The sequence below is a fragment of the Danio rerio genome, chromosome 5 (assembly GCF_052040795.2).
Source record: "Danio rerio strain M-AB ecotype USA chromosome 5, GRCz13ab, whole genome shotgun sequence".
Lineage (NCBI taxonomy): Eukaryota > Metazoa > Chordata > Actinopteri > Cypriniformes > Danionidae > Danio > Danio rerio.
In genome coordinates, this window is record NC_141025.1 from 18345742 (window position 1) to 18368923 (window position 23182).

General features: G+C 33.9%; 1 protein-coding gene and 1 long non-coding RNA gene across 35 annotated transcripts in view; one reads left to right on the forward strand and one right to left on the reverse strand.

Moving 5' to 3' along the window:
- fbrsl1 (fibrosin-like 1) overlaps positions 1-23182 on the forward strand; it is a 571252-nt gene that overhangs the window by 334333 nt on the left and 213737 nt on the right.
- Positions 865-22999, reverse strand: LOC147843912 (uncharacterized). Its single transcript, XR_015491112.1, has 3 exons — positions 22820-22999; positions 8878-9006; positions 865-2378 (listed from the first exon to the last, which is right to left on the reverse strand). It is a non-coding gene; the product is annotated as an uncharacterized LOC147843912 (long non-coding RNA).

Here is a 23182-nt window from a genome sequence, read left to right on the forward strand (position 1 = left end):
AATGATTCATTGGATTTACTATTTCTTTTAAGGTCTGGGGTTGCAAACAATTTTTTTAAGGGCTGAATTTAAACAAACAAATGAAGTCGAACATTACTAAGCATAATTTGTTTGTTTAAATTCAGCCCGTATAAATTGCTTACCTTAAATGTTAGAAAATTCAATTAATATTTCTTTCAGTGTACATGTGTAGCACGAAAATCTGAACTTTAAAGAAGTTAGGTTCAAAATAGTTTATTTTATACATGTAGGCAATATTAGAGTTAAAGGTTATTGTAGAGGGGATTTTGGGAATCTGTTTATCTCTCCAAATTTCAGAAAATGCTGTGAAGAGCCAGAAGAAAAAAGATTGTTTTCACAACTTGCTGTACATTAAGAGTCATATTAAAATCTAAAATATATTTAAAAAATATTAATAACAATAAACAATATAGATATTTATATATATACAATTTATTTAATATTATTAAATTCAATGTTGCGGGTAACACATTACAAGTAACACGTGTTACATAATAAAATAACTTTTTTAAGTAACGAGTAAAGTAACGCATTATTTGAAAAATTAAGTAATAATATTAAAGTTAATTTACTTTTTAGGTTAATTAATAAAAAAAATATAATAATAGTTTGCTGAATTAAAATTTGTGTTATCACTTTGAATCACATTCAATTAGAGAATGAGCTCACAGGAACAAAAAGAAGCAATGGCAGAGCCTTAGGGTGCTTTCACACCTGTAGATTGATTGTTTTGTTCTGAAACAGGGATGAAAATTGTTACTATATTGCTAAGTTTTTAAACGGTCTCTCTCAGCTGTCATACATCCCTATTTTAATTTATGGCAATAAACAAAAAGACATCATAAGCGAAAAGCTGTGCTTTAATTTGGAATAGTGATACCCACATACATTGTCACCAAATATAAATCAATCAGGTAAGACTTTCTCACACAGAGCCGTTGGCTAGAATTGTGCATTTTAGCCTTTACATTATAGTGAGAAATAACAGATAAACCAATACTGCTGTTCAGTCAATTTTCTTAAACAGCTCTCTTTAATAGTTCAGCATGCTTTCACTTTCGTATTTGACATGAACTGAACATTTTCCAGTATAATGACACCCCACACTACTCATTCTCTCTCTTTATATAGCCGTATATGCCTATTAGGCGATCTTGGACCAATTGTGATCTAAGCACGATTGCTAGTTCACGTATGCCAAATGAACCTCGCTAACTGGAGAACGCACCAGGTTCTGAAACAAAAGTCTGGGTATGAGAGCACTCTTAGATTTCTGTGATGGATGTATTCTCATTATTCTGAATGCATGGAAGAAAAAGGGATATTCTCAATAGACAGTGAACTAATAAGACAAAAATACAAAAAGTAGCACACAACCTGCTTTCAACTTTCATTAATCTCTATATACAGCATGCATAGCATCAGGAAGTTATTAAAATATGTTATTGTAATTATTCTACTGGTTCTAATTTTAGTGTAGTGTAGTTTACTAAGTGTTGTTAGAGCTCTTCTATTTAAAATAAAAAGTGATAAATACCCTGCAAGTTCTGAAAGAGATCAAACCTCTGGCAGGTTTTTAAAAGTAACCCAAAAGTAACGTAGCACATAACTTTCCATAAAAATGTAACTAAGTAACGAAACTAGTTACTTTTTGGGTGAGTAACTCAATATTTTACACTTTTAAAAATAAGTTTCCCCAACCCTGATTTTCTCATTATATGTAATATTTTATTTGTGCTTCCAGATTTAATTCAATTAAATTCTTGTGTAATTATATAGCGCTTTTCACAATGTTCTAGTAAAGTCCAGATTTCAGAGTTGAAGTTCAGTTTAGCTTAGTTCAGTGTGGTTTAAATTTCACTGCTGAAAGTCCAAACACTGAAGAGCAAATCCATCGAAGCGCAGCCAGAAGTCCTGATCCAGGTGTGACAGTGGTGAGGAAGAAAAACTGATGAAGTGAAGGGAAAGAGACTAGGCTACCATATCAGATGTATGACTAATTTGGGGAGGCCTTTAAATGCAGTATAAATATGAATTAAAATCTACAGACACAATTTTAAATCATACGCACACAAGAAAACACTTAAAAGATAGCAAAAACACTTTACGAAAACCCCAAATGCCCCAAATCTCAAAACTGGAAGGTGTTTAAAAACAATGTTTGTTTCTGTAGTGTCTCGCCTTAAGATAATACACATTCAAGTGATTGGCTTTCTCGATATGAAGCAGAATTACTCATGCACGGTTTGCGTGTGTGTGTCTGAACGCACATATGTATGAGTTGCGTCAGGCAGTAATGAGATGGATGCATTCTCTCTCGGTCTGACAGCACCTTCAAGCATCCGATGGAAAAGTCTCTGAAAAACAGACACAACAGAAACAATTCAAATGTGAAGAACTGGAGTCACTTTGATCTTCCCAATGACTGTAGCCATCCAAAGCATTTCCAGAAGTTCCTTTCATGAACGCATATGTCTCAGATGAGAGTGTTTGGCACGCGCACTGGGAACTTCTGCCACTCAAATCAGCTTGTTAATTGCACGAGGTCTGAAAAACACAACTTCGTTTTAAATAGGGCATTAGAAGGTGACTTTGTCCGTCGGGAGCTGATAATTAACAACTCTTTTGATGGCCTACTCACAATTCATTTAACATCCCACATTTGAATGTCAGACAGCAGGATTTATGTTTTCTTTATGTCTGTCATTCTTTCATTTTTTTTTTAAAAGGGAAGCAAATTTAGTATATTAAACAGAGATTTTAATTGCTCACTTGAATTGATTTCCAGGGACATTTTTAACTTTGTAAGTTCAGTTGTTATGATTAGCTTATTATTCCATGTTGTCTATTTCATATGTGTAAATACAGCATATTCGAATACTTTAATGAATATGACTGCTTTAAAATGTTATCAATATTAAAATAATCAATCAAATTTTATATAAACTATACAGTACACATGTGATGCCTCAGTGGTTAGCACTGTCACCTCACAGCAAGAAGGCCGCTGGTTCGAGCCCAGGCTGGGTCAGTTGTGTGTTGTTTACATGTTCTCCCCATGTTTGCATGGTGCTCTGGTTTCCCCCACAGTCCAAAGACATGTGGTATAGTGTGAGAATAAGTGTGTATAGGGGTTTCCCAGTACTAGGTTGCAGCTGACAGGGCATCCGCTGTGTAAAACATATGCTGGAATAGTTGGTGATTCATTCCAGTGTGGCAACACCTGATGAATAAAGGGACTAAGCCAAAGAAAATTGAATGAATGAAAAATTCATACAGTTGAAACCAGACATTTACATACACTTTAAAAAAGGAACATAACCATTTTTTTATGTCTGATGGTAAATCATACTAAATGTTTACTATTTTAGGTCAGTTAGGATTACCTAAATTATTTACATTTGCTAAATGCCAGAATAATGAGAGATTTTTTTTTTGAGAATATTTTATTAATTTCTAGACAGTCAAAAGCCATAACATACTTTTCTTAGGTATTTGTTTTAGCTTTGCTTTTAAACTGTATAACTTTGGTCAAATGTTTTGGGCATCCTTCCATAAGCTTCTCATAATAGTTTGAAGGAATTTTGGCCCATTCCTTCTGACAGAATCGGTGCAACAGAGTAAGATTTGTAGGCTGTCTTGCTCGCACAAGCTTTTTCAACTCTGCCCACAAATTTTCTATGGGATTGGGAGCAGGGCTTTGTGATGGCCACTCCAAAACATTCCCTCTGTTGTCCTTAAAGCACATTTTAACTAATTTGGCAGTGTGCTTAGGGTCATGGTCTGTTTGGAAGACCCATTTTTGTCCAAATTTTCTGGCTGATGTCTTGAGATGTTGCTTCAGTATTTCTACATAATGTTCTTTCTTCATGACACCATATATGCTGTGAAGTGGACCAGTCGCTACTGCAACAAAACCCCCCTACAACATGATGCTGCCGCCCCCATACCTCACAGTTTTGATGATGATCCTCGGTTTGTAGGCTTTCCCATTTGTCCTCCAAATGTAACACTGGTCATTATGGCCAAACAGTTCAATCTTAGTTCCATCAGACCACAGGACATGTCTCCAAATATATTCTTTTTCCCAGTGTAATTTTGCTAATTGTAATCTGGCTTTTTTGTTAATTCTGGCTTGTTGATTTTCCCATGTTGTCACACAAAGAAGCAGTGTGTTTGAGGTTTTCCTTAAATACTATTCTACAGTTGTGCCTGCAATTAACTCAAATGTTGTCAATTATCCAATCAGAAACGTCCAAAACTTTGACACCATCATCTCAGCTTTTTCAGAGGCATAATAATCTTATTGTATGTAAAGTTGACTTTCAAAAAAAAAAAGTTATAACAATTTCTCAAAAAAATCTCTCTCTCATTATTCTGCTATTAAGCATAACAGAAACAAATTTGATAATCCTAACTTACCTAAAAGACAAAAAGTAAAAAAAAAAAAAAAACTTTTTACACAGCGTATGTAAACTTCTGGTTTTAACTGTATGTGACCCCGGCCATAAGTGTCTTTTTATTGAGATTTATATTCCAGTGTAAATTTTTAGTATGGAATTTAATTTGTAATATGAATTTGGATATAATGTGGAAGCTTTCAGAGAAATAATACTTTTTATGTTGTTATTTTGGTGGCACGGTGGCTCAGTGGTTAGCACTGTCGCCGAAATAAGGCCACTGGTTTGACTTCCGGCTGTGCCAGTTGGCATTTCTGTGTGGAGTTTGAAAGTTCTGCCTGTGTTTGTGTGGGTTTCCCCCGTAGTCCAAAGACATGCGCTATAGGTGAACTGAGTAAACTAAAATGTCTATTGTGTACAGTATGAGTGTATATGTGAATGGGTGTATATGGGTGCTTCCCAATACTGGGTTGCAGCTGGAAGGGCATTTGCTGCGTTGAAACATGCTGGAATATTTGGCGGTTCATTCCACAGTGGTAAACTCTGAAAAAGAGGCTAAGCCGATGGAAAGTTAATGAATGTTGTTATTTTGGTGGTCTAAATGGCATCAATGCGTGGATGTGAAATTGACGTCAGGGTATTTGACAGTTTTTTAAAGTGTGTTTTGTGCCGTTTTGACATCAAGGTGACAGCTAGGTGTGTACTGCACATGAATGTCACAGTTTTCACAAATTTGTGGTTTTGTAGTTTATACAGATACAATAAAAATTGGTTTTCAAATGTTCATATTTCTACCACTAAAATATCATTAATAGCCAGCGACAGGGTGTTGATGCACTGATTGCTCTTTTTGTTAAACATGTTAGTGTTTACCATTGAATTACATCAAAAAGAACTTTAGTAATCATGCCAAACCATACATCAGTCTAAAGCTACAGCCCTCAAGTAGCGATTGTAGCTAGTTGTTTTTTAACAGAAAGCCTTTAAAGAATGTACTTCCTAAATTTGTTAGGAGTACACATCAGAACACACTAGACACAAAATAAATACATAAATCATTGACAAGACACACACGCATCGATGCTGTACATCATGTTTTTTTTTTTTTTTTTTTTTTTTTTGAAAGGTAAGGGTTCACTGAACAACATCCCATAGAACGCATTTACTACCATGACACAATAGTGTTGAATTATGGATGGTTATTCATTTGTCCGCGTTTCCTAGTAGCAGCCACTTAAATAAGACATGATTCAGAGTTCCACATGAGGTGGTTATTAATTAGCAAATAATATAAATATTACAAGCATAGACATTAGGTGAGCAAGTTACAGTGTAACCCGTGGCCTAACAACACGCTACATAGCAGTGATGAGCAGTTTGGCTGTTTGCACCAGACACAACACAACAGAAATTTAAATACAGCCATTTAGAAGCACAGAATAGTGCACTCACTGCACTCCAACAAAATGGTAAGGTTTATAATTGAATGAATGCACATTAAACCTCTTTAATATTATTAGATGTACTTTAGTATATGTCACTGTTCTAAAGTTAATATTTAAACGGTTGATTTTATTTTCAAGATCTAAGATAAACTCTGTTAGGATAAAGACCTGTTTCAGTAGTGTGACTATAAATGGTATGTAAAATGCCATTCAAACTCACATTATTAGCGATTAACACTGAATTAAACACATAACGGTGTACCTGAGGTGATCATTGTCAAAGTTCTGTTGTTCAGCTGCAAGAAATAAAAGCTGTTTCTAAAATATAAATTTCAGATGTTGGGTAAGACAAATCTTTATAATACGGAAAATATTTCTTCTGTCACGTATAATTGATTTTATTTACAACACAGTTTAAATCAGCTTTAAATCAGCCTTTAGACTCGATAGTCAGGCATGCACTTGTTGGTGTCATCAATCTGGCAACCTGTGCTTGCATGTATTTTGATCCAGGAGGCAATCCTCAAAACTATGAAGTATGTCATATTATAAATAGAAACACATTTCCTTTGAAACATAAGACTTTCAACTTAGATTTTTTCTCATTTAAGTTTTGCTTAAGATCCCAAAGTACTGCTGCTTCTGAATGACGACACTACTTCCAATTAAACGACATTAAAATTTACACGCGAGGTAGTAAAACTGAAATTATGATCGTTCCATAACTGCAACCTGAAACTGGATTCCCTGTATTTCCGACATACAACTTAAACTCAAGACGTTCTCGCACACTGACATCTCCTTTTTGCTACATCTTCTCAAATCAGAAAGCAACCTCCATTCGACTTCACCCGTCATGAGACGCACCTCAAACGGTGAGACGAGTTTTGCGTTTATCAGATTCAAGACTATCAAGTTGACACTCGATTCCCAGGTGGGCGAAAAAGAGAAACATGGCAAACCCTGAGAGATGAAGAGAATGGGAGAAACGACAGGCGGAAGACAGACAGCGCTGGTAGAAAATCAGAGTTGTAGCAGCATTAATTGATGGTGCTGAGTGCCATATGCGCGGCCATATGGAGCTGAGCCCCTCAGGAGAGCTGTAATAGACAGCCTGCAGCCACTCACACAACCTGGCACATTTACAAACAAGGGACAAACCATTAATATACGCCCAGAGAGAGAGGGGGGGAGCTGTCAAAGTAGAACAATTTGTTGACTTTCTTTTTTTTTTCTTGTGCGTGCAATCTTGATTGCTTGTTTGTTGTTAGCTTGTTTATCTTTTTGTATTTGTCGGTGTGCATCATAAGTGCAGACCGATCATAAGTGAAGTTTATTATTAGTGTTCATGATTTTATAATAACAACACGAGATGCATTCGTTTTTGAAAGATGTTTCTATAAAATCCAGTATTAGTTTGATCTAAATTTCACTTATTTATTTCATTTGTTTTAAAATTTTAATTTATTCCTGTGATTGGAAAACAGAACTTTCATATTTTAATTGTTCAGTCTTCAGTGTCACATGATCTTTTGAACCATTCTGATTTCTTGATTTGCACTGTAAAAAAAATCATTGTTTGATTGTGTTGCTTGAGAAAGATTTCTTATTGTAGATGTTGTGAATCCTTTCGCAGATTTAAACTTAAGTTGTATGTATTAAATTTTTATTTTTTTATTTATTCACTTATTTATTTATATTTTTTATATATTATTTTTTTATTTGTTTGTTTTGGTTATTTATTTATTCATTCATTCATTCATTCATTCATTCATTCATTCATTCATTCATTCATTCATTTATTTATTTATTTATTTATTTATTTATTTATTTATTTAATTATTTTGTTTGTTCATTTGTTCATTTAACTATTTATTTAATTATCCATACATTAATTAATTTATTTGTTTGTTTATCTATTCGTTCATTTTTCTATTTATTTATTTATTTATTTATTTATTTATATATTTATTTATCTGTTCATTCATTTATTTATTTATTTTGTTTATTTATTTATTTTGTTTCTTTGTTTTGTCATTTCTTTATTTAATTATTTATTCATTTATTTATCCATACATTCATTTGTTTATTTGTTAATTTTTTTATTTGTTCATTTATTTATTAAGTTTTTTTTTTATTTTATTACTATTTTTTTATGCATTAATTAATTTATTTATTAACCCATACATTAATTAATTAAATAATTATATGATTTATTTGTTTATTATTTGTTTATATGTTTATTCATTACTTTTTATTATTTGTTTATTCATTCATTCATTCATTCATTTATTTTTTTTATTTTTTTATTTTTTTATTTATCCACAATCACTTTTAAGGATTGCTCAATAAAGAGTATGTTGAAATGAACTAGCATTATTAACGTTTAAATTTTGGAAATTTTTGCTGCATTTTTATATTTTTTATGCATTGTTGCCAATTTAAAATACGTTTGTTTAAATAATTAATAAGGACATATACTGACCCAAAATTCATTCACGGAAACGGCATTATTAGAATTAACTAACTCTGAAACTATACAATTGAAATAATATCTGTGATTTGAAAGAAAACATTAAATTATTCGCTTTTGTTAATGTTAACAACATTAACTCTAATTCCCAAGAAAATATTTCGCGTTTAGTTTATATTAAAATTTAAATAAACCTCAAATAAATAAACTTAAAGTGAACATATACAGACCTATGTACAGATTAATACATAAATAAGTAAAAACAAAAAAACTAATAATTGAGAATCTAAAATATCAATATATGCAGTAAAGTGGTTTCTCAGTAAATATTTGTGCAGTGTCTTAGATGAAAGTCATTGAAAATATGTCTTTGATGACAGAATTTTCTCTCTTTGGCCTTTATAACATGTTGTTCTACTCCCAAGCTCTTAACAGTAACAGTCTTGTACCTCAAATGTGTAAAAATGATGTTGTTTTCTCGTGGACTTTGAAACCCCTGTGCACCCAAACTCCTGGAAATTGCACGGAAGCCACTGACCCTTTTAGCTCTTGGCATACTGTAGGATGTGCATGATGTTCCGTGCGAGGCTGAGACTCATTCTCCTCTTGAGCCGCTCACTTGACTTCAGCCTGTGCTGGTTTAGGAAATGCAGTTGTTGATAGTGACCTTCAAAGAGACATAAACACACAAACCTGTCAGATTGCACTCAGTCAGGCCTGTCAGATTAAAGTGATGGACTGTAGGCAAACATGAGTTGCTGTTATAATAAAAAAGACAAGAGAAAGGATGAAAAAAAAAGTTGAATCTAGAATGAATCCAGAACATTTGTTGATGATACAAATTTGTTATACCCAACATGTGTTTATACACAACATTTTTTGTACCATTTACTATAACAAAAAGAAAACATGGTATAATTATATTATCTAAAACATGCCTTCATATAAATAAACACACTTAGTATTCACGATGAACATAATTTTTCTCAAAAAAAAACATATTTATTAATGTGCTTTTGACTTGAAAGTTTCACCAGATATTAATAACAAACAAAGTAATATATACATACAACGAAATTAAAACTAAATCATTTAGAAATTAAGCTATGTGTAATAAAATGAAATGTCAAAAGAAAAAGTATTAAAACACATGAAAGAAGGAAGGTGTAAAATGCATGGATAGCCCAGACAGCAGCTGAAATCAGTATGCAACCCTTATCAGACGTCAGTTTAAATAAATTTTAGTTTATAAATTAATTAATACATTCATATTAGCAGTCTCAACATCTTTATTACTAGAGGATGAAGATGAAAGCAGGGTGGACATTTCACCAAGACAGTGATCCAAAACACGGCTAAGGAGGCTGGTTTCAGGGTAAAGAAAACAATGCTGCAAGGATGACTCAGCCAATCACCTGACTTCATTTGGGATTGTTTGGGTTTTTACTGAAATCTGGGTCAATCTCACATCAACTGAATTTTTAGAAATATGTTTACCAGGAAAAACCATGACGTGTTCGATACTAATTTTACCCGCATTCTTATTTTTATGGAAATTAGATGTCCAGTTAGTTATTGACTTACTTATTCACCTGTATTAAATAACATAATAAAACATCTTACAGTATAACAGGACAAAATGGAAAATGGTTCACGAATAGGTGTATGTTTTATCTACATCGGTCAGTTTTCATTTAATGTTGTCTTGTGAATTTCATTTTATCATTATTTTAGATCCTAAGCAAAGCGTTTTGTCTTTTCATTCTTCCATCAACAAGTGCTGCTGAGTTTATCATGTGGCTATTCTGACAGTATAGCATTGCTCTACAATAACTACTAAAAATGTTACAGGGAAAAAGTATTGAACAAATGAAGGAAGGGAAGTGTAAAAAGTCATGGAAAGCTTAGACAGAAGCTGAAATGTCTCAGTAGTTAGAAAGCTTACATATAGCTAGTTTCCTAATTTCATTATTATTTTAGAACCTCAGTAAAGCATTTTTTTTTATTCCATCAACAAGTGCTGCTGAGTTCATCATGCAGCTTAGCTTGTCTGCTGGTATAGTGTTGCTCTAGAATAACTACCGAAAAGAGGAAACAAGAATGAAGAAAATAGGCAGCACAAGTGTAACAATACAAGTAAGATAAGCTGAAGCTGTCATCCATCCTGTTGTTCTTCTGAGGAGAACCAGAGCTTGTGAATTTGAGAGAGAAAGAGCTTGTCTGTGATATTTCTGCTCTAGTCACTGCACCGGGTCAAACTGACAGTGTTTTTCTCCTGCTCTTTTGTGTTGTCCTCCCTTTGCTTCTCTAAATTATTCAACGCCTTAGGACGTGCTCTCTCTCTCTCTCTCTCTCTCTCTCTCTCTCTCTCTCTCTCTCTCTCTCTCTCTCTCTCTCTCTCTATCTCTCTCATTGCCCCCCCCCTCTCCGTTTCTTTGTTACTCTTTTTAAATTTTATTTCAAGAGCACTTCACAAGCTGCTCTCCAAGTTTTCATCAGTTGAAGCTAAGCAGAAATGCAGCATGGCAGCTCACGACTATGAAAAACAAAAGAAGACAAACAAACACGGATCTGCTGTGCACAAATACAGACGCAATACTTAGCTTAGCTTGTACCCAACTAATCCTGTCCAACTGCTTGTTAACGCTAATTTCTAATCAGCCAATCACATGGCAGCAACTCAATACATTTAGGCATGAAGACATGGTCAAGACGGTATCGTCATCGTCAAAGGGCCGTAATCGCAGCTTGTGTCCTCTAACATTCAGAGTACGAAAGAGATCTAAGGTCTAGTGGGAGCAAATTGTGGTGGCTGACCACATTTCTCCTCCATGTTTCTCCTCCATTTGAGCTTTAGAGGCCACAGGAGTGAGGTTGACCTGCATAGCACTTCACTAGCTGGCCTTTGTTACACTCACCCCCATAAACCTCACTCCCATCCGCGGACAAGCCCCCACGTGTAGCCACACCAGTCCTAATGCACCGACCTGCTCTGAGCTAGGATCAAATCCATGGGAGTCGGTTGCTCTAATAAAAAGGCTAAAGACCATGGCCTCTAGCATCTATCACTAGAGCGATTTTTGAGGTCAGTGGAGTGAGGTTTACCTGTATAGCACTTAACTTGCTAGCCTCCCTTACACTCACCCCCCTAAACCTCACTCCCATCCCGGACGAGCCCCCTTGTGTAACCACTGCACCCAACCCGCTCTAACTTTTGTAATTAAAATTAAACAAATGACAAATAATAAAATGTATTGAAAAATATATTAAACTGAAAAAAAAAAACATTTAATCTAAAGAAATAAATATGTTTAATTTTAGTACACTGTAAAAAAAAATGGCTGTGATTTCAGTGGTAAAAATGCTACAGTAAATATCCGCAACCTGGTTAACAGTATGTTTCCTTAATATATACGCCGAAAAACTGTAAACTGACTTACCCAGAATTCCCTGCATGGCACATCTTGTTTTATGCTTTTTGTTGACATTAATATGGATCTTTTTAGTTGTTTCCCCATCAGTTATGTACATTAGTGATTTATGTTACATTTTATGTTGATAAACGTTGTTTATTTCATGACTTTAATTTTATGCGTGTTATCATACTGGTGTTTAGTAGCTATGTGAATGACACTGAGCACCTTCTACACACTGATATACTTTTCTGCTTGTGGGAAAAGTAGTTTGTGATGAGCATTGCTTCATTATGTAACTTTCTCATCACCACCTGCATATGGCTGTGTTAACGTGTCTATCTTTGTAAAATAAGATGTGTAGATATTGGTAATTCAAAATACTGATATATTACATCTATAGATTAATGAAATATGGTAGTTTACTGTAAAAATGGGAAATTATTTTTTGTAACGTAGAAAAGAGTACTAGAAGGATCCAATTTTGCAAGTAAAAATACTTTACTGACGCAGTCAATATAGCATGTGAACAAAGTCTAAAACGAAAAATAAACAAGCAAAAAATAAGGTATCCCAATCAAAAAGGTATCGAGAAACAGACAGGAACAGAGTTGTTCTGGGTGTTAGACAGGTCTCCATGCCAGTCCTGAACACAGACAGAGAGCACATCGAAAACAACAACGAGCTGACAGGAGACAAGAGACGCGCTGTCCAGATATAGCCAAGATAACGAATCGCAGCTGGCAGGCTAATCAGGATAGCAGGACTCTACATAGCACGTGACATAACACTGACGTAACAGACACATGTGGAACACCAAAACAAAACTAAAACCATGTGACCAAACAGACACTCAGAAGTGCGCACACATCTACAACCGTGACACTTTTACAGTTTGTACCGTAATTTTAAAGGCAAAATACTGGCAACCACAGCTGCCGTTTCTTTACCGTAAATTTTACGGATTTATTTTTTTACGGATTTACAGTGTATATGTTTACTATTACAGTTTTTGTTAATAATTTGAATTTGATTTTATATATTTATTTGTTTGTTTATTTATTTATTTTTTCAGATAGTTGTCAAGGCAACATTAAGCAAACGTTAACTAAAATCATGTGCAAACTATAAAAATAAGATCAAAAACAATAAATATGTTACAAAAATCAAACAGAATTTTACTGATTTTTAAAATTGTATATATTATTTTTAGATTGTTGTGTTATTGTCATTTATTTCATTATTATTGTCAAAATAGTTTTCATTCTACAGTTTTTTTATTCTATTTTTAATTTTATTCTATTGCATGTTATGTTATGTTAAATGCTGTGCTATATGCTTAGCCAATAGAAATATATTCAGATGTGTTTCCCTCACACCCGTGACGTATAAAAAAGAGAAAATAGGTCTGTCCTCCTTCAATCTCTGTCACACCATGAGGAGCCCTGTGGATGAATGACAAGTCGAGCGTAAAACATCTGACTGTTCCCCGAAATCAGAGCTCTGGCCTCCCAGGAGCTGATACATGCGCGCACACACCACAGCGTCTTCTTTCTCTCCCTCTGATCCATCCATCCAGTGTTCCTCAGCCCACACAAGGACACAGAAGAGGGAGAAGAAGTGGAGATTGAAGACGAGAGCGATGCCCGCAGGCTCAATCTGTTCTGTGGTGCACAACACACAGGCCATGGGGAGACCAGCACTCACTCCATCAAACTGACAGACACACACACACACACACACTGCACTGCCCTAGAGGACGGTTCGAGTCAACATCTCATTTCCTTCCTTCCCTGCCTAATTTCTTCAGCACCCTCAGTTAAATTCCTGTGGCCTGGTGAACTACGTGTGTGTGCGTGTGCGTGCGTCTGCTTCTGTTTCGTGTCCATGATAAAGCAGGCTACATTATTAAATTATTATTATTGTTGTTGTTGTTGTCGTTGTCATTGTCATTGTCGTTGTCGTCGTTGTTGTTGTTATTATTATTATTATTATTATTATTATTATTATTATTATTATTATTAAAAACATTATGCTTAAAAAATACATTTGTAAATAATAAAATATGATGTAATATAGCAATACAATTCTTGGTGTTCACATCATGGATAAGATCAGAAATTATTATATTAGAACGACTCTACAGTAACAATCATGCAAAAAGTTAGAGAAAGACAACATCAGTGGCATGGTCATGTATTTTGTATGGATAAAAACAGGATTTTCTACATTGCATTGCATAGAAGTGTAGAGAGTACCACAAAAAAAGGACATGCAAAAAAAACATGATTGTCATCAGTGCTGGCAAGATATGCTGTTGGACAACAAATTTTAAAGAGAATTTTGCAAGATGAAGAGAGGTGGCTTTCAGGGTTAACTCATGAGAGAGACTACTTTGAATGCAAAAAATTGTATGAAGATATGGCCAAGAAGAAGAAAAAGATATTAACGCATTATGTTCCAATGTAAAAAAAATTAAAAAATATTCATTAATGGATTATTTTAGTATCTTTGGAACAAAATATTAACAATGATGACAACTAAAACCAGCAAATTTAATTTGATTAAAAAGTTTGTATTCATTTCAGTTTTTTTTTTCAGTTTTAGTTTTACAGTAAAGTAATAATATTTAATAATTATATTTGTTAAATATAATTTTATAAATTTTTTACTTTCATTGTTTGTTTTAGTTAAATCTGTAATCAATTTATCTTTTGGCATTTATTGGTTTGTTTATATTTTATTTGTTTTCATTTATTTAGTTTTTATCATTATTTAATTATTTATTTTATTTATAATAATAATAATAATAATAATAATAATTATTATTATTATTATTATTATTATTATTATTATCACTACAGTTGTTGTTGTTGTTGTTGTTATTTATTTATTTCTATTTTATTTTATTTTGTTTTTTTTATCTGTTTTCTTTACCTGGGATTACAAGTGCAAACCTTTTTATTTGCATATTGCGTATATATAACACTGTATCATATTTTTGGGAGCAGTAGGTCTATTTAGCAGAAAATCATTCATGTGGCCGAGAGTGATGAGCACATCCAAATAGATAGCAGCTGATCAATCAAACTGCATGAAGTGACTAAGTGTAAATAGGCCCTAAGTGCTGTAAAAACTCCTAAACTCTCCGTTGAGATTCCCTGTCACATCACGCACAGCCAAATGCCGCTGGACGTCCAGAATGTTCTCCTGAGCCGCAGCTGAGAGCCACAGAGACTCCGTTTGGCTCGCTCACACACTAAACTCAGTGATTACAACCAAATGATTCCAGTGTGCAGTAAAGGAGCTTGAAAACAGCATAAAACTCCTTCAGTGTGCTTTTAAAGGGCTAGTTAACCATAAAATTAACATTTGCTGTTAATTTATTCACCCTCAGGCCATCTAAGCTAATCATTTTTTTTCCCCAGTGGAACATTACAGGTGATTTTTAGCTGAATATTTAGTTTTTGATGACTTTTATATTATATTATATTATATTATATTATATTATATTATATTATATTATATTATATTATATTATATTATAGTATAGTATAGTATAGTATAGTATATTATATTTTGCTCATCAGTGAAGATGTTCACATCCATATGTATATATATATGTGACTAAATAATATGTAGGTTAGCATATACTCCATTCAGCTGTTTTTTATAGTAGACATTTTACATTTTGTGGCAAGTAGCTGTGTAATAAGCAGGATGAAATGCATTCAGGTGGTTGTTTTCTTACAAAGTCTTACACCAAACACTGTTAGCCCTTATTCCGTGATAACAACCATCTGGATGTACTTTATTCTGCTTATTACATGACTGTATAAACTGGAGACTTGACTACACATTTCGGATTGGTCAGTCGTGACATTCCAAGGTAGGCTATTCCCAGATAACAACCACTAAATAACATAGGCTAATCCGTGAACTTTGAATCATCTTGACCATCAGTAATTACATTTACACTCACATTCACATGCATCTGCTTGTTTGTCAAGACACAGTTTTTAACTGTTTGGTGTGCCTTCTTGTGAATGAATAATATATAGGTTAGTAAAGGCTTTTTTCAGCCAGTTTCTGTCAGTTTTGCATTTTTTACTATTTGGCGCCATCTTGTGACAGAATAATGCACAGGTATACTCCATCAGCTGCTTTCGAATTTGTCAGTTTTGCATTTAGTTAAAGAGTTAATAGATACTGTTACGGCTCAGAACAATGTTTCGTATTTAATTTTGATGTTTTGTGGCATCAAATGTAATTATTTACAGTTACTTTAATAACAGAAACTGAAAACTTTTCTAATTTCTACAGCTAAACTAAAATAATATTAAATAATAATTATTATTATTAAATATAATTGTACACATTTTTACTTTTGTTTTTTGTTTTAGTTAAATTTGTTGTCATTTTGTCTTTTGCCGTTTGTATTTTGCCGACCATCTGTGAAAACGTTCACACCCACATTCACATGTATCTGCTTGTTTGTCAAGCCTGGTTTTGACTGTTTGGTGCGCCTTCTGGTGAATTAATATTGCGTAGGTTAGTATATGTTTTTGTTAAGCCAGTTTCTGTCAATTTTGCATTTTTGACTGGTGCCATCTTGTGACTGAATAATGCACAGGTTAATGTATACTCCATCAGCTGCTTTCATGTCTGTCAATTTTGCATTTGATGAAAGACTTTATATATACAATTATGGCACAGAACAATTTTTAGTGTCAACTTTTTATGTTTTGTGGCAGTTAGCCGTGTAATAAGCGAGATCAAATACAACCAGGATGGTAGTTTTTGCAGATTAATGCCCTTCATTCTTATACAACCTGCCGATAAGCCTTTCGGGCTTAATTCTGCAATAACAACCTCCTGGATGTACTTTATTGATCGTATCATATCAAATTGTATTGTATCGTATTGTTATGTAACATTTTGAATCATAATATCATCATATCATATTGTATCATAATAATTTTGCATCGTATCGCACCATATCGTATTGTATTGTATTATATAATATATGTTGTATTGCTGTTATTTCGTTAGATTATGTTGTCATATTATTTTAGTTTCCTTAACAAAAACTTTACATTCAGCATAGTTGTTTTCCATCTGTTGTCCGTGACATTTGAACAGCCTGCGCTTTCCTGTAGTCTCTCATCTTTCCTCACTCTCTGCTTTCCTCCCACATCAACTCACACTCTTCTCTTCCTATATGCATCATTATCATTACTCTCTCTCTCTCTTTCTCCTCGATCTGATCAATAGTTCTTAATCCATCCTCTCTTTGCTCCAGTCACTTCCCATAATGCCCCAAGGCAAAGTCACATGTCAAGCGGCTGCATGAATTTGATGCCTTGATCATATCAAAGTGTGGGCGTCTGCGTTTGATCCATCATTTATGCCGAGGTCAAGGAAAAGCCGGTGTCTTCTCATCTCCCAAGCAACACGACTGCAACATTATTCTGGCAAAGTTCTGCGAGAGCTCTTTGTTGACCTCCAGTCGGGATGTCGATGTATTTATAGACAGAATCATTGGGATTATTTTTCTTTCCTTTGCCTTTGTGTGAGAGAGGCTCCTGGAAATGTTTGGCCTTCCGTTGCGGAGGAGAGCTTATTTAGAAACGGCTTTGTATTAAAATGCAGCGGAGTCAAAACATGGTTTGAAGGGGGCGACAGCTTTAAATGTGCCGATGACGTCATGAATATTAACTTGGTTACTCTTAGGGATATTTAAGTGTTTTACTTTAAGGTCTGTATTGTTAAATTACAGTTAGGATGAAATATTTCATCCTAATGCATTAGTTAGGATGAAATATTTCAACTATGAAATGTTACCAATAGTTGATTGTTTACTGTTTTTATTTTATATTTTTATGTCATTTATTCATTCATTCATTTTCTTTTCGGCTTAGTCCCTTTATTAATCTAGGGTTGCCACAGCGGAATAAACCACCAACTTATCCAGCATATGTTTGACGTAGCGGATACCCTTGCAGCTGCAAACTATTACTGGGAAACACCCATACACACTCATTCACACACTTACACTGTGGATCATTTAGCTTAACCAATTCACCTATAGCGCATTTGTTTGTAATTTTGGGGAAAATCTGAGCATCCGAAAGAACACGGGGCGAACATGCAAACTTCGCACAGAAATGCCAACTGACTCAAACAACCTTCCTGCTCTCAGGCGACAGCGCTACCCACTGCGCCACAACCATATATTAAAACGTATATTAAAACAACTTAAGTAATTTATTTTTTAATAATTTAAGGTATTGCATAAAATATATAAACTATGAAATATTATAAAATATATGCAAAATATTAAATAAATAATATTATAATTTTATATAATATAATTATATATAATATAAAATTTGCAAGCTTATTTAATTAATATTTAAAAATTTTATTCATTGTTAAAAAGGCTAAGAACTTTTTTAAAATATATATATTTTGCTTATTTTAAGGCATGTTTTATTCACATTTTTATGTGTCAGTAATATGTGATGATATAAAAAGCTAAAAAAAAAAATGCATTGTTTATTCATGATAGTTAACAGACCATTTTTATGTACTATTTATTTTTATATTCACAAACTTTTAAGAAAGTGGCCAAAGCAAAATAAAGACTATAGCAAGGTAGATTAAAACAACAACAATTTAAATTAAAAAAATAAAGTAATGCATAATAAATAAATGCAAGAAAGTAACTACACCACAACATCTTTATTTCATTTAATGTTTAATGTTTCATTTAAGAACTTTTAAAAATATTTTATTTATTTTATTCAAGTTTTATTCATATGGTTTGTAAGTAATATGTTATGATAAAAAATATGCTAAAATATTGTTTATCCATGACCATTAACAGAGCATTATTATTATTATTATTATTATTATTATTATTATTTATTTATTTTTATTTTTTTTACATTTATTTATTTATTTACGTTTTTTTCGCATTCTATTTTTTATTACATTCTTTACAAACTTTTTAATAAAGTGGCCAAGGCAGAATGAAAACTGTAATAAAAATGTATAATAAAACTAAAAAAAAAAAAAAATTGAGTGTGCAGTGGGTAGAACGATCCCCTCACAGCAAGAAGGTTGTTGGTTCGAGCCTCAGCTGGGTCATTTGGCATTTCTGTGTGGAGTTTGCATGTTCTCCCCGTCTTCGTGTGGTTGTCCTCCAGGTGCTCAGGTTTCCCCCACAGTCCAAAGACACAAAGTATAGGTGAATTGGGTAGGCTAAATTGTCCTTAATGTATCTGTGTGAAGGAGTGTGTATGGGTGTTTCCCAGTGTTGGGTTGCAGCTGGAAGGGCATCCGCTGTATAAAACATATGCTGGATAAGTTGGTAGTTGATTCCGCTGTGACAGCCCCAGATAATAAAGGGACTAAGCCGAAACGAAAAGGAATGAATATTTTTGTATATTTTAGTTTATTTTTAGTATATTTTATATTAATATTTTGAATGCGTCAGCAATATGTGATGATGATAAAAACTAATTTTCATTGTTTGTCTTTGACAGTTAACAGAACAGCATTATTATTGTTATTATTATTATTTGTTTGTATTTTATTTATTCATGCGTTCACAAACTTTTTAATAAAGTGGCCAAAGCAGAATCTTTTTTGGCCAAAAGTACTGTAACTGATGCCTTTTGTAATTTGTCATGCTGGTTGGATCTGCTCTCAGTCCCTCGAGACTGAAGTCCAAAGTGAGTCAAGTTTCCCTCTGGGCCGCTGAGAGCGAGAGTCGCCTAAAGTGAACACTAACAGATACAGGCCTGCGCTCAATTATTTAAAGCCTGTAGTGTTGTGTTCACTCACTGCCTGCACTCAAGTATGTGTGTTAGTGTGTGTGCGCATCTAAAAGTATAGAATTGATCTTTGACCTTCACCTCATCTTGACCTCTGAGTGTAATTATAGATTAAAGCTGAGCTTGACCCTGCATGACTGACTGCTGACCTTGAACAAATTGACTCATTCTGACAACAAAAAATATATTTATGCAAAACAAAAACCTTTATTCTCTTTTACTTTAGTTGTGAAATATTTTGTTGGCTATATTGTTTTTAATTAGAGTACTTTGTAAATCTCTTTGGGTCAAATCATTTGCTAAATGCATACATTAAATGTAGTTTAGAACAGAATGTTTAATATAAATTGTTATTGAAATGTTTACAGTTATGTTTTCAAAAAACTGTTTTCAATTATTTACTAAAAGATAGATAAAATTATTTGTTGACTTTTCATTTTTTATTTAAGCATTAGTAATGTTTATGTGATTTAGTCATTTTTGTTTAAATGTTTACATTTAATATATTTTAATATATGTATTGTATTTTTTTCGTTTCAGTATTAATTGTAATATTTTAAATATAGTTAAATTAATTTTTGTTAACAGTGGTCCTATGTTATTCATGGGAGTTAAGTTCTAAAAATAGCCACAATAGGCGAGATCCGCAATGTCAGCTTTTTTTTACAAATATTATGTTGTTTTAAGGCTGTAAAACCCTTCACTACACACTTTATACAAATTTCTCAGACAGGCATTAACATTTTCACACTTTTCTCTCTTGTTTAAACACTCTCAAAGGTCAAAGCTTTACAGAAAAATAAGTCTAATATTATAGAATGAAACCAAAGATCAAAACCTGTTTGTCAGGTACAAAAATTCATCGCTTTGTGTGGATAATGTTGGCATCCAGCGTAATGTTCTTTTTTCCTGCAATAACTGATCCACAAAGCTAAAGCAGACTCCATGCTTAAAGTGGTCGCACACCCGATTGCGCTGCGCACATGACAATAGGAAGTAACACCAGATCAGATGTCACATATTATTTAAAATGAAATTATTTAGATGGCGCACATTTCCCAATGAGAAATAAGAGGAAAAAATACTAATTTAACCAATTTACATTTTCGGAGTGTATAAACAATATATACAATTATTAAGTAATAAAAATAAACTCCAGATAAACATTTTTAAATAAATCATGCTTGCCTTTCATTTTAAACAGCTACAAAAACATGTCAAATCCAGTTAACAGCTAAAAATAATAATTTCTTACTCACCAAGGAGAGATGAAGATGAACAAGAAAAATTAAGAAGAATGTGTCTCGATTAAGTATAATGGTTTTCTGTTGTCTCGGCCGATTTTATGTATTTCACTCGCACTTCTCTCGTTTCCCTCTATCACTTATTGTCAGCTTCCTTTCCTTAATATCTGAAACCTTACAGCTGTCTTTCAGTCAGTCACCGAAACGATATGATTTTAGACCGTTTGAATGATCTACACGGCTGTCTCAAGTTATCTAGTGTCGTTCAATCTACTCATGCTGCTTAATCAAAATGACTCTCCATCACTGTCTGTCCTCTCACTCACAAAAGGGGCGGAGCTAACCTCCGACCTCAACCAAGTCAAAACGTATTTTATTCTCCATTTATTATTATTATTTAAACACTAAGTATGAAGCATAATTGAACTGTATTCAATATTTCTTTACTCAATCATGAAATAAAATGTTAGAATATAAAATAAACTATTTATAATTTGCTTAATTTGGCAAGCTGAGCGCATTCTGTACTATAAAGGAGAAAAGGAGGAGATTGGTTGACAATGGTCCACTGCCAAGCAGAACACAATGTGCTGTAAAAAAAAACAAAAAACGTATGTCAAATTGCACGAAACTACAAGGCCGCAAAAAGTGAACCGCGTTGCAATTATTATACTAATAATTTTAATTTATTACATTAATCATTTAATTATTAAAAAATGTATTATGTAATTAGTTGTAATATCCATAACCATACCATTGACACTGACTACTCTAATAAACATTTGTTTTGTTTTATTCATTTATTCATTTTTTTGTTGGCTTAGTCCCTTTAATTAATCTGGGGTCGCCACAGCGGAATGAACCGCCAACTTATCCTGCTCGTTTTTATGCAGCGGATGCCCTTCCAGCTGCAACTGTTTTGTTTTATTTAAGCTTGATTTGACTGTTTAGAAAATGCCCTCTAAAAAGAAGAGAAAACATTGAATACTGAATGAAAATATTCTCGTTGAGTAAATTTTTTGCGGACCAAAAGATGTTATAGATAAAAAGACTTACAGAGAGACAGACAAATATACTTGATTTGAAGAGAGCCTTGACTTGACAGAAAGACTGATTTGAAGACAGCCTACAGACTTGCAGAATAGAGATAGACAGAAAGAAAGGCTTAGAGAGAGACGGACTTACACAGACAGACGTAGACAGAAAGACAGACTTACAGACAGACAGAAGAACAGACAGACTTACACCAGACAAATAGACACACAAATAGACACAGAAAGACAGACAGACAGATAGACTGACAGACTTACACCAAACAGATTGATATAATTAGAGAGAGACAGACAGAGTTACAGAGAGACAGACAGAAAGACTGGCAGACAGACAGATTTACAGAGAGACAGACAGAAAGGCTTAGAAATACAGGACGGACAGATTTAGAGACGGACAGGCGTACAGAGAGACAGACAAAAAGACAGACGTACAGAAAGACAGACAGATAGACTTACACCAAACAGATAAATATGATTACAGAGAGACAGACAGAAAGACTGACAGACAAACAGATTTACAGAGAGACAGACAGAAAGGCTTAGAAAGACAGGACGGACAGATTTAGAGACAGATAGGCGTACAGAGAGACAGACATAAAGGATTAGAGAGACAGATGGACAGATTTAGAGACAGACAGTCATACAGAGAGACAGACAGACATACAGAGAGACAGACAGAAAAACTAAAATATCAACATAGAGATAGACAGACTTACAAAGAGACAGACAGACATGTACATAGAACGACTTGTAGACAGACAGACAGTCTTACACAGACAAACATACGTAGGCAGAAAGACAGGCAGACTTACAGACAGACAGAAGGACATACAGAAAAACTGAGAAATTGACATAGGGATGGATAGACAGACTTACAGAGAGACAGGCAGGTAGACAGACAGACAGAGACATGTAGACAGACAGACTTACAGACAGGCAGACATCCACCAGACAGAGAGGCAGACATACAGAGAGCCAGACAGACAGGCCCTCATCATCGCTGCACGGGTTCAGAGCCCAATGATGTCACTGCTGTTCTCCCGCCATGCCTCTGACACCCAAACGTATCGTCAGAAGCTGCAGATCTGCTTTTGCATATTTTTCACTCTCTCTTTCTGGCATCCCATACTGCTGGAATCAGTATTCATCCAGACTCATCCCCAGGCGGACGCTGCTGATGTGGAGCCAACATGGCTGCCTGTCGTCAGGCTAGTTTCTCACTCCCCCTCCAAGGCCAATTCATTCCCAATCTCCTCAGCGTGTGACAGGTGCAACTGTGTTATTGATTTGGGC